The 12,500-nt window shown below is 35.0% G+C and overlaps 1 protein-coding gene and 1 long non-coding RNA gene across 12 annotated transcripts in view; one reads left to right on the plus strand and one right to left on the minus strand.

Annotated features, from left to right (window-relative positions):
• LOC118764660 overlaps positions 1-12,500 on the minus strand; it is a 23,285-nt gene that overhangs the window by 8,835 nt on the left and 1,950 nt on the right. The window lies entirely within an intron of this gene.
• The window catches only part of LOC115214900 (tensin-3), a 930,040-nt gene that overhangs the window by 1,664 nt on the left and 915,876 nt on the right, over positions 1-12,500 (plus strand). The window lies entirely within an intron of this gene.

Genomic DNA, 12,500 nt, shown 5'->3' on the forward strand with positions numbered 1-12,500 from the left:
ACATGCATACATACATACAATTATACACACACACACACACATAATATACATGCACATATGTATGTATGTCAATATACTTATGTAGACATGTGTTTGATGTGTGTATATTTTCTACTCATTACTCATACAAGTTTGCTGTCACATTCCCGTGTTGGTCTTCATCTCAAGACGATGCCCTCCCTCACGGTGGAGGTGTATAAGAACTTCTGTCGAGTCACATTCACTTCGTTGTATTATGTAGACCTTCAAATGAACCCAAGTCACGTGGCATGTTTCACCTCTGTGTGAACACCTACAATTTTAGATGTACACACTTGTGTACTTTCATACACTCAGTAGCTATACTTTATCTCATATATATATTCAGTTTTGTATTGTATACACACACACACATGTATGCATGTATATATATATATGTATATATATATGTATGTATGTATATATATGTATATATATATGTATGATATATATATAATATATTATATATATATGTATGTAATATTATATATATATATATATATATATAATATGTATGTATATATATATATATATATATATATATATATATATATATATATATATACATGTATGTATATATATATATATGTATGTGTGTGTATCTATAAATACACACAGACTGTGTGTGGTGTATACACACACACATGCACACATACGCTCACCTCCACCTGTCTTCAAGAGTTACTTTGAAGAAGACATGATCATCAGATCTAAGTAGCCAGTCACATTTATCTGATCACATGAAAGAAATTGCCTTTCATGTGTATTGTGTTTTCCAATCATCAGAGATCGATTATAAAAAAAATGTAACAAACAATACGCAGACACAAACACAGACACACAAACACAGACACACATGCACTCACACTTTGTCACAAACATATGAATTGTAGGTACACGCTGTCATACATATGTTCGTGTATATATACATCCTTCGAAAATATCTACATCCACACGTACACCCTCAAACATTACATGAAAGCTGTATACCTAAAGTCATCCATTCATCCATTCATTTTTTCAGATATCCATCCTACATATACATATATGTATTCACACACATGTGCACAGACATAAACACATGTACACACACACACACACACACACACTTGTGGATACATATATGTACAGTCATCCATCTGTTACAAACACGTATATATGTGTGCATGGCCAGTTGTGCATATATATATATATATATATATATTTATATACTTTATACTTACATATATACATCATCATCATCATCATCATCGTTTAACGTCCGTTTTCCGTGATGTATGTATGTATGTACGTATGTATGTATATATCCAATCTACTAGTCCACATATATGTATGCACTCATCCACAACTGCATATACATACATGCCTTCATGTGCTCAAACACATGTGATGTGTGTGTGTGTATATATATATATATATATATATATATAGTTACCCATCTATAAATATATACCGACAGGCTCCATGTGTGTGTATATGCATATAGATATATGTGTGTACATGCATATAGATATATGTGTGTACATATATGTGTGTACATATGTATATATAATTGTATATATAGATACATACACACACACATATATATATATATATATACATATATGTGTGTGTCTGTATATACACACGCACATACACACATATATATCTATCTTTATATACATATGTATATATGTGTGCATGTATATATGTGTATATATATTTATGTATGTATTTTAAACAAACAACACACGGACACAGACACACATGTGAGAGATATATAATGCTGTCAAGCATATGTTCATACATAAATCCATTTTATCTTATCATCCACACATACACGGACACAGGACACAAAAGCATGAAAGATGTACAAAGTAAAATATACATTCATTCATATATATATATGTATATATATGTGTATGTGTGTGTGTGTATGTGTATGTATGTATGTCTGTATGTACGTATGTATGTATGTATATATCCAATCTACTAGTCCACATATATGTATGCACTCATCCACAACTGCATATACATACATGCCTTCATGTGCTCAAACACATGTGATGTGTGTGTATATATATATATATAGTTACCCATCTATAAATATATACCGACAGGCTCCATGTGTATGTATATGCATATAGATATATGTGTGTACATTTGTATGTGTAGTGCATACATACATATATATATATATATATATATATATATATATATATATATATATATACATGAATGTGTGTATGAATGGGTGTGTATGGACGTGTGTGTGTGTGTGTGTGCATGTGTGCGTGTGTCTTTCTATTTGTGTCTGTTCCCTCACTGCTGGACAACCGGCGTCAGTTTGTTTATGACTTTGTAATTTAGCAGTTTGGTAAAGGAAACTGATGGAATAATTACCAGACTTTAAAATGGAAGATATCAGTACTAAGGGCGATTTGTTTGACTAAAACGCTTCAAGGTGGTGCCCCAGTGTGGTTGTGGTCTGATTACTAACATGAGTAAAGTATGCATCTTTGTAAATGTGTGTATGTGTGTGGCTGTGTGGTGTATAATCATGTATATGAAAACACATATGCAAAATAATCACACACACACATGCAAAATATACTAACATACATATATACATATGTATATGCATTAACAGGTGGTGCCTTAGCATGGCCACAGCCTTAGGGCTGAAACAAATCAAATAATTAAAGAATACATACATATACATACATGTACATAATTACATATATATATACTTATATATAGATACAGACATATGTGCATATGTACATAGCCAAACCAGCCAACCTACCCATGCCAGTATAGAAAACGGATGTTAAATGATGATGAAAACATATTATATATATATGTGTGTGTGTATATATATAATATATATATATATATATATTATATATATATATATAAATATACAGATACATATATACACACACACACACACAGACACAGACACACAAGACACACACACACACACCACCACACACACACACACACACATATATATATATAAAGATAGATAAGTACATGTATATTATATATATATGCAAACAGAATTGTATACATCCATGCAAAGACAGAGAGAGATACAGAGGGAGAGAGTGAAGGAGAAATATTTGTCAGAAATGATTGCTTAACCTAGTAGATAAATTGATAATTTATTTAGATGGATATTTCTTAAAGTCTGCATATTTATGTGGGAGTGTGTCCAATATAGCAATAATCCCACCAACACCAATCACCAATACTACCAGTACTGCCTTCACTGCCATCGCCACCACCAACACCACCACCACCACCACCAAGAAGTTATTGGTGATAACATCTACAACAACACCAGACACACACATTTTTAATTACATCAGTCAATTGTTATTTGTACGTGCTGTCACATGTTAGTTATATGTAACATATACAGCCTCTCAAACATGTTCACACCCACCCACGCATATACATACATACATACATACATACATACACACACATGTATAATATATAGATTTAATATATATATATATATAATATATATATTATATATGTATTCATATCTGTATATGTGTGTGTGTGTTATGAACGTTTGTATGTGTGTATATATATATATATGTATGTATGTATATGCACATGCATATGCTTATATACATATTATGTATGTGTGTGTGTATCTATATATATATATCATGTATAAGGAAATATATGTGTGTATATGTATATGTGTAAGTTTTTGTGTTTGTGCATGTGTATATATTGTGTGTGTGTGGTTGTGTGTGTGTGTGTGTGTCACCATTACTATCATCACCATCATTTAACAACTGTTCTATGCTGACAAGACTGGACAGTTTGAAAAGATCAATGGGCCAAGTACTTCAATGTGCTCCTGAGTCTCCTTTGCACATGGTCTGTACAGCTGGATGCCCTTCCGAATGTCAACCATATTGTGACATGTACTAGGTGCTTTGTTTCATTCCACCGGCACTAATGGGGTCACCATGCAGCTTGCAAGACTAGAAATCCTGCGGGTGCACCTTTCAGCTGGGAGATAGGTGGTAAAAATGTTTGAGAAGGGTAAGAGCAGAACAAATTTTTTTGCTGTAGAGGAGCTATGGGACTATACTATTTGCATTTCAAAAGAGAGGACATGAATGGTTGGGTGTAGTGATGAGGCATCAGGGTGGACCTTCAGGTTACTAAGTAGACAGAAATGAGAGTGGTACAGAGGGACCAGGAGTTTGGCTGGGTGAAAGCTAGGGAGAGTGAGAAGGAGATGACTGACAGTGCAGAACAGCAGAATGGTAATAAGGATAACGTAGACAGGAGAAGGCTGGGTGAGAGGTGACATGATGTTGGATAGTTTGCAGAAGTGAGGTAGGGAAGAGAGAGAGAGAGAGAGAGGCGGGTGTAGTGCATGAGGTGGTTAAGAGACTTATGGTGGTGATGGAGGAGGGAGAGATAATTTTGGGGATCAGTGGGGACGGTGATGATCAATGAAAGCGTGGGTGGATAGAGCAGTTATTAATGGATGAAGGATGGATGATAAATGAAATGGATTTGGGTATTGAGAAAAGTAAGTGGTGTCAAGGGAGAGCTGCAGTAAGAAGATGGAAATTGGGCAAAGGCCGAGTTGTCTACACACACACACACACACACACACGCACGCACAACACACAAATATATGAATATAAATATATAACGTGTGTGTGTGGTGTGTTATATATATATATATATATTTGTATGCATGTATATATATATGTATTCATATCTGTATATGTGTGTGTGTGTTTATGAACGTTTGTATGTTGTGTATATATATATATATGTATGTATGTATATGCACATGCATATGCTTATTTATACATATTATGTATGTGTGTGTTTGTATCTATATATATATATTCATGTATAAGGAAATATATATGTGTGTATATGTATATGTGTAAGTTTTTGTGTTTGTGCATGTGTATATATATGTGTGTGTGTGTGTGTGTGTATGTGTGTGTCACCATTACTATCATCACCATCATTTAACAACTGTTCTATGCTGACAAGACTGGACAGTTTGAAAAGATCCAATGGGCCAAGTACTTCAATGTGCTCCTGAGTCTCCTTTGCACATGGTCTGTACAGCTGGATGCCCTTCCGAATGTCAACCATATTGTGACATGTACTAGGTGCTTTGTTTCATTCCACCGGCACTAATGGGGTCACCATGCAGCTTGCAAGACTAGAAATCCTGCGGGTGCACCTTTCAGCTGGAGATAGGTGGTAAAAATGTTTGAGAAGGTAAGAGCAGAACAAATTTTTTTGCTGTAGAGGAGCTATGGGACTATACTATTTGCATTTCAAAAGAGAGGACATGAATGGTTGGGTGTAGTGATGAGGCATCAGGGTGGACCTTCAGGTTACTAAGTAGACAGAAATGAGAGTGGTACAGAGGGACCAGGAGTTTGGCTGGGTGAAAGCTATGGGGAGAGTGAGAAGGAGATGACTGACAGTGCAGAACAGCAGAATGGTAATAAGGATAAAGTAGACAGGAGAAGGCTGGGTGAGAGGTGACATGATGTTGGATAGTTTGCAGAAGTGAGGTAGGGAAGAGAGAGAGAGAGAGAGAGGCGGGTGTAGTGCATGAGGTGGTTAAGAGACTTATGGTGGTGATGGAGGAGGGGAGAGATAATTTTGGTGGATCAGTGGGGACGGTGATGATCAATGAAAGCGTGGGTGGATAGAGCAGTTATTAATGGATGAAGGATGGATGATAAATGAAATGGATTTGGGTATTGAGAAAAGTAAGTGGTGTCAAGGGAGAGCTGCAGTAAGAAGATGGAAATTGGGCAAAAGGCCGAGTTGTCTACACACACACACACACACACACACGCACGCACACACACACAATATATGAATATAAATATATAACGTGTGTGTGTGTGTGTGTATATATATATATATATATATATTTGTATGCATGTATATATATATGTATTTATTTATATATGTATTTATATATATATATGTATATACATACATACATATATATATATATATACATATATATATACACATATATATACATATATATATATATACATATATACATACATATATGTATATATATATATATACATATACATACATATATACATATATGAATATATATGTGTGTGTGTTTATGTATGTGTATATGACAAATGTGAGCACATGCACTTATGTTCCATTAGCATTCAGTATGCATATATGCACACACATTCATGTGGATGCATGCAGACATGTGTGCAAACATACGTGCAGTTGGGTGTATACATGCACACTGAACTGTGTTTGTGTATACTAATAGCAAAACAAAACTTACATTTGTATATTCACCCACAGACACACTTGATGCACATGTACTCTTCAATGTATATATCCATCTGTCATTCTTCATTTAAACCTAATTAGAATGCTACATATATAATTAAGTAATAAAATGTCTGAGGGCATTTACAGATGCATGTCTATGTAATATACATGGCATGTATGTATATGTTTATATATAACCATGAGCTGTATAAATTTCATTCACATTCTTCTTTCATTCTTCTTTTATTTGCTTCAGTCATTTGACTACAGCCATGCTGGAGTATTTGCCTTTTAGTTGAACAAATTAACCCCACGACTTATTCTTTGGTCTCTTCTGCCGAACCGCTAAGTTACGGGGATGTAAACACACCGACATCAGTTGTCAAGCAATGATGGGGGGGGGGGACAAACACTGACATACAAAAACACACACACACATACACACACACACACACACACACACACACACACACACACACACACACACACATACACGACAGGCTTCTTTCAGTTTCTGTCTGCCAAATCCACTCACAAGGCTTTCGTCAGATTGAGGTTATAGCAGAAGACACAAGCCGAAGGTGCTACACAGTGGGACCCGAACCAAGAACCATGTGATTGAACCAAACTTCTTTCCACACAGCCATGCCTATATACAAAAAGATATTTTTTTTAATAGTTGGTTGACAGGGAAAAAACTGTGCATATAGTGTTCTTAGGACCTCCATAACAAGCCTGATTCTCTTGTGCAGATATAAGGGGACAGAAGCATGGAACATTTGGGCAAAGCAGGTTGACAATCTGGGGATGAAGAAGTGGATATTGTGATTAGTGTAGGGCCATGTGAAAACATGTCGCCTAGGGGTTAGGGCATAGGGTTTGTAAGCGTAATGCAGTAGGTTCAATTTCTGATCTGGGTGGTGAGTTCTGTCCCTATACAAAACTTTTCATTTCTCATTGTTCCAGTGGTCTCAGCTGAAATGAGTTCCAGCTGTTTTTGTTCATCTAATGCCCTTTTAATAATAGCACCACCACCACCACCACCACCACCAACAACAACAACAACAACAACAACAACAACAACAACAACAACAAAAACAACAACAATGATAATGATGATGATAATGATAATAATAATAATATAATAATAATAATAATAATAATAATAATGGTTATGATAATAATGTGAAGGTGTGTGGCTTAGTGGTTAGGGCATTCAGTTCATGATCATAAGGACGTGAGTTCAATTCCTGGCGATGCATTTTGTCCTTGGGCAAGTCACTTTATTTCACGTTGCCCCAGTCCACTCAGCTGGCACAAATGAGTTGTACCTGTATTTCAAAGAGTCAGTCTTGTCACATCCTGTGTCACACTGAATCTCCCTGAGAACTACATTAAGGGTATGTGTGTCTGTGGAGTGCTCAGCCACTTGCATGTTAATTTCATGAGCAAGCTGTTCCATTGATCATATCAGCTGGGACCCTCATCGTCGTAACCGACAGAATGCTCCTTTAATAATAATAATGATGATGATGATAATATACCCTGATGCAGTACCAGGCAGTGACCCTTATGGCTTCTGATCTTAACTGATTGGAAGTGTTATCATGTAGATTGTTTTTGTCTTGGTATAAAAGATGGACTACAGCAAACATTCTGCTCAATACCACAAATTTGCTTGTCCGTTGTTTGACCTTAACCAGTAGAGCATGTCCCTTAGTGGCTGATGATATGTGCATCTCTGATCACGAGCAGAAGTAGTGGGGGAGCATCATAGCTGTGTGTTGAAAGGAATTCTTAGAGGTTTGGATAATTCGCCTTTGGAAACAAGGGTGGTTCGTTCAACATCCTTAAACAATCCTTATCCAGGGACCTTTTGAACGGGATGGGTTACTCGGCCAGAAGAAAATTCTAACTGGGCCCCCACCTGCAAGGTCATGCACTGTTTATCTAGATATGAGATCACAATGCTGTGCACATATGGTTGTGATGCATGTGCCTGGTGTATCCTTATCAGACGGGTAGTTATGATGGGAATACTGGGTATATTTTATCCCAGTGTCACTTTGATGGCATGCACTGCCCTCTCACTCAATAATGATCATAATAATAATAATAATAATAATAATAATAATAATAATAATAATAATAATAATAATAATAATAATAAAGATATGGCATCTCAAGATGGTTACAATATTAGTGATTGTAGGAGCACTTGAAATGATCAAAAATGGAAATGAAAATTATTTGAGAATGATCCCTGGCTTACCATTCATGCAGGAAGTGCAAAAGATTGTCTTAACTGGTACAGCACACGTACTGAGAAGAGCATTGTCGCTGTGAATTTTCTTTCTTTTTTTTCCCCTTTATTTTATTTGTTTACTTTTTTTCATTTCCCCCCTCTGTCTTTCTTCCATCTTTACTGTATCACAAGATCTTGTAAATGAACAATCTGGTGGATTTATTGCAATGGCCTACCATTGTATGCAGTGAGTTTCTCAGCCCTAGGGTGACAGGAAAACACTTGGGTAGAAATGGAAACAGAACTGAAAGAAGATGATAACGATGATGATGATGATGATGATAATAATAATAATAATAATAATAGCAATACTACTACTACTACTACTACTACTACTACTACTACTACCACCACTACTACTACTACTACTACTACTACTACTACTACTACTACTAATAATAATAATAATAATAATAATAATAATAATAGTAATAATAATAATAATAATAATAATAATAATAATAATAATAATAATAATATTAACGATCTTATCTACTAAAGGCACAAGACCTGAAATTTTAGGGAAGTGGACTAGCCCGTTATATCAACCCCAGATATTTCACTGGTACTTAATTTATTGACCCCAAGAGGATGAAAGGCTAAGTCAGCGTTAGCAGAATTTAAACTCAGAATGCAAAGACAGGTGAAATGCTGCTAAACATTTTACCTAGTATTCTAACGATTCTACCAGCTTGCTGCCTTAAATAATAATAATAATAATAGTAACAACAACAACATCAACAACAACAATAATGATAATGATAATAATAATAATATGGGATCAGTATCAGAAGGCATAAAGGAAATTGGAATAAAGTGCCCAGTAGAACTGTTACAAAAGATTTGCTTCTTTGGTATGGCCAGAATTATCTGGAAAGTATAAGTTAGCTGAAAAGAATGGACAGCATGGTACTGTAGGCTGAAAGCAGCAAGACCACTCTGCATGTAAGACTCCAGGAGCTCCAACAAAACCTGTGAAAAAGAGAAATGATAACAATGATTGCACCTAAGATAATCACAAAACCAGAAATTTGGGGCTGGTATTATTCCTCCTCTCCTAGTTTATGATGAACACTATATATATTTATTGATACCCAAAGGGTGAAAACAAAGTTGACCTCAGTGAGATATGAGTACTCTGATTTGGTGGAGTAGAAAAATGTCAAGCAACACACACACACACACACCTCAAGACAAAAACACAAAAACCCCTAAGCACTAGGATGACCGATACTTACCCCAGTTCTTCTATTATCTCTTAAACAATCTCAATGACCCTACAAGCATTTTGTTCTTTGTCTCTTACTTCAGAATCTGTGGTGTTCAACATATAGACATACTTAAACCACACACATATGAGTGACTGTATATAAATATATATGAAAATCCCCTGTCACTACCCTATGTGTGTACAAATGTCTGTCTGAGTACATTTGTGTACATATATGTATGTCTATAGATATGTATATGAACAAGTGTGTGTGTCTACCCATATATCTCCCTTTTAATTCTACCCTAAGCGCATAAGTAAATTTGCATACTTTTTTCTACCCTGGGAGGGAACTTTCCATAGCTATCAACATAAAATTTCTCACTCATAATGCCTGTATGTTCTGAAAATGTAATTTTACCAAATAAAGTGCTCTGTATATTCAAGACTCTGATGAAACTATAGAATGCTGTCCTGGTATTCAACTAAGAGTCAACCACATCCTATAGCAGAAACAACTGTAAGCTAATGAAGTTCATTACATAACATTTGGTTTTTCCAGTTTCATATCTTTGTTTTCTGTTACCACTCTATACTCATATATAATTGAGTTCTACACCAGGTTATTAGTCTCACTATGCCTAAACAAATTATTAAAATATATATGAGCAAACCAAAAATAAAAACAAAAACAGGAAAAACAACGTAAGTCAAAAGGACTTACACAGTGAATGTATCAGGTTGGTGCTCAGAGAAAGTTTAAGATGGTAAAATCAGTGGGGTGTGACATTTAGAGCATAAATCTTCGTCAGAAGGGGGAAAGAGGAAAAGTCCAGAAAGAAGGAAAAGAAAGTCCAAGAAAAACACATTTGTTGTACCATAACTCTGATCTGTTATATGCCATAATCAGGAATATACTACTTGAATACATACATACATACATACACACACATATTTATATATGTATATGTTATGTATGTATATATACGTATATAATATATACTAGCTGACGTACCCGGTAATTCCTGGGAAAGTGGGGCTTATCTCTTGGCTCTATTCTCATAATTATTCCACTAATCCAATAATACAGAGAATACCGAACTGTCTTACACAGGATCTTGTTTTCAGGATTTCCCAATAAGTTATGAATACCCAAATTGTGAGGTTAATTATACAATAACATGAAATTAGTTACCCAATAGTAAGAATTCAGATAAAGTAGCCCCCAAAAGGGCTTTAATGTGTTCCCAGAGTATATAGAACATAGGAGGAAATACTAATAAGGTATGTATAATAAAATCATGAAGCATGTTACGTAATAACAGGCTAATCAGATATGAAATAACAGTTCAATGTAAATAACTCTGAAAAGGGCTTTTGTGCATTCCCAGAGAAAATTACCCTCAGGGGCACTAGTGTTGGTATATTCATGAATTAGTCACTAACTGAAATAAGTGGATATATAGTTTAGGAAAATACTATTTACTTATTTAAGGGTTGTACAGGATAAATTGCAAAAAAAATAACTCTAACTGTTCAAATACTAAGAAATAAGCATACTTAATTTCATTGTTACCAAATAATTTAGGAAAATGAATGGGATATTTCCCTTGGCTATATATAAGGATCCTTCCAGGGGCCCTATTATCGATTTTTTTTTTCAACAATCTGAGTATGCCATGAGGTTTCCTCACATGAGTTCTACTCACGTGTTAAGTTTCATCAAAATCAATAAAACGATGTAGGAGGAGTTAGCTAACAACTCAACAAACACACCCACAGACAGAATTTCCTACATATGTAGTGTGTATATATATATATATATACATATAAGGACTTGGAACAGAGTAATCCAAGAAGACATGGGGAAAAGTATTGAAGGACAACCTCAAAGTGCTGAACCTTTCAAATGAGATGACAAAGGACCAAGATACCTGGCGCCTTGCTGTACTTAAGAAGATCCTTCCTTCACAGCAGAAGTGTTAAGGTCACATCTGCTAGTGAAGAGGATTGGCCTGCAAAGTCCTGTACTGGTGCCATGTAAAAACCACTCATTCCGGTGTCATGTGAAAGTGTTGGTGTCAGTGCCACCTTAACAATATCCAGCACACACTGTGAACTGGTTGGTGTTGGGGGGGGGGAGTATCCAGCAGTAGAAATCTAACTATATCAAACTGGAACCAGGTGCAGCTCTCTGGTTTGTCAGCTCTGGTCAAATCGTCCAACCCATGCCAGCATGGAAAACAGATGTTAAAAAATGATGATGATGATGATAATGATGATATATATACAAGGTTGTCAAACAAATTCGATTTTTCTTTCCATTTATTTTAATCCTTTCTAATGTTATTTGAATTAATGCACAAAACATTTTTATTGTAGCATTTTATGGTTTTTCTTGTAGCTATATTCTTCCGCTGCAACTTTTGTTTGTTTTTGAAATTTGAATAAATTTTACCACTTTCCAGACATATAAATGAGAGCCAAGTAGTAAAAAATTTTTCCGATAACCCAACATATGTATATATGTACATACATATATATATATATATCTTAGAATTATTTCACTATATATCTCTAAATTCTTGACTATTTGGAAAATCAATTTTAACATTCAGTGACTAAATTATTATTAGAATTAATGTCAAG

This window comes from Octopus sinensis, linkage group LG8 (genome assembly GCF_006345805.1).
Source record: "Octopus sinensis linkage group LG8, ASM634580v1, whole genome shotgun sequence".
NCBI classification, from domain to species: domain Eukaryota; kingdom Metazoa; phylum Mollusca; class Cephalopoda; order Octopoda; family Octopodidae; genus Octopus; species Octopus sinensis.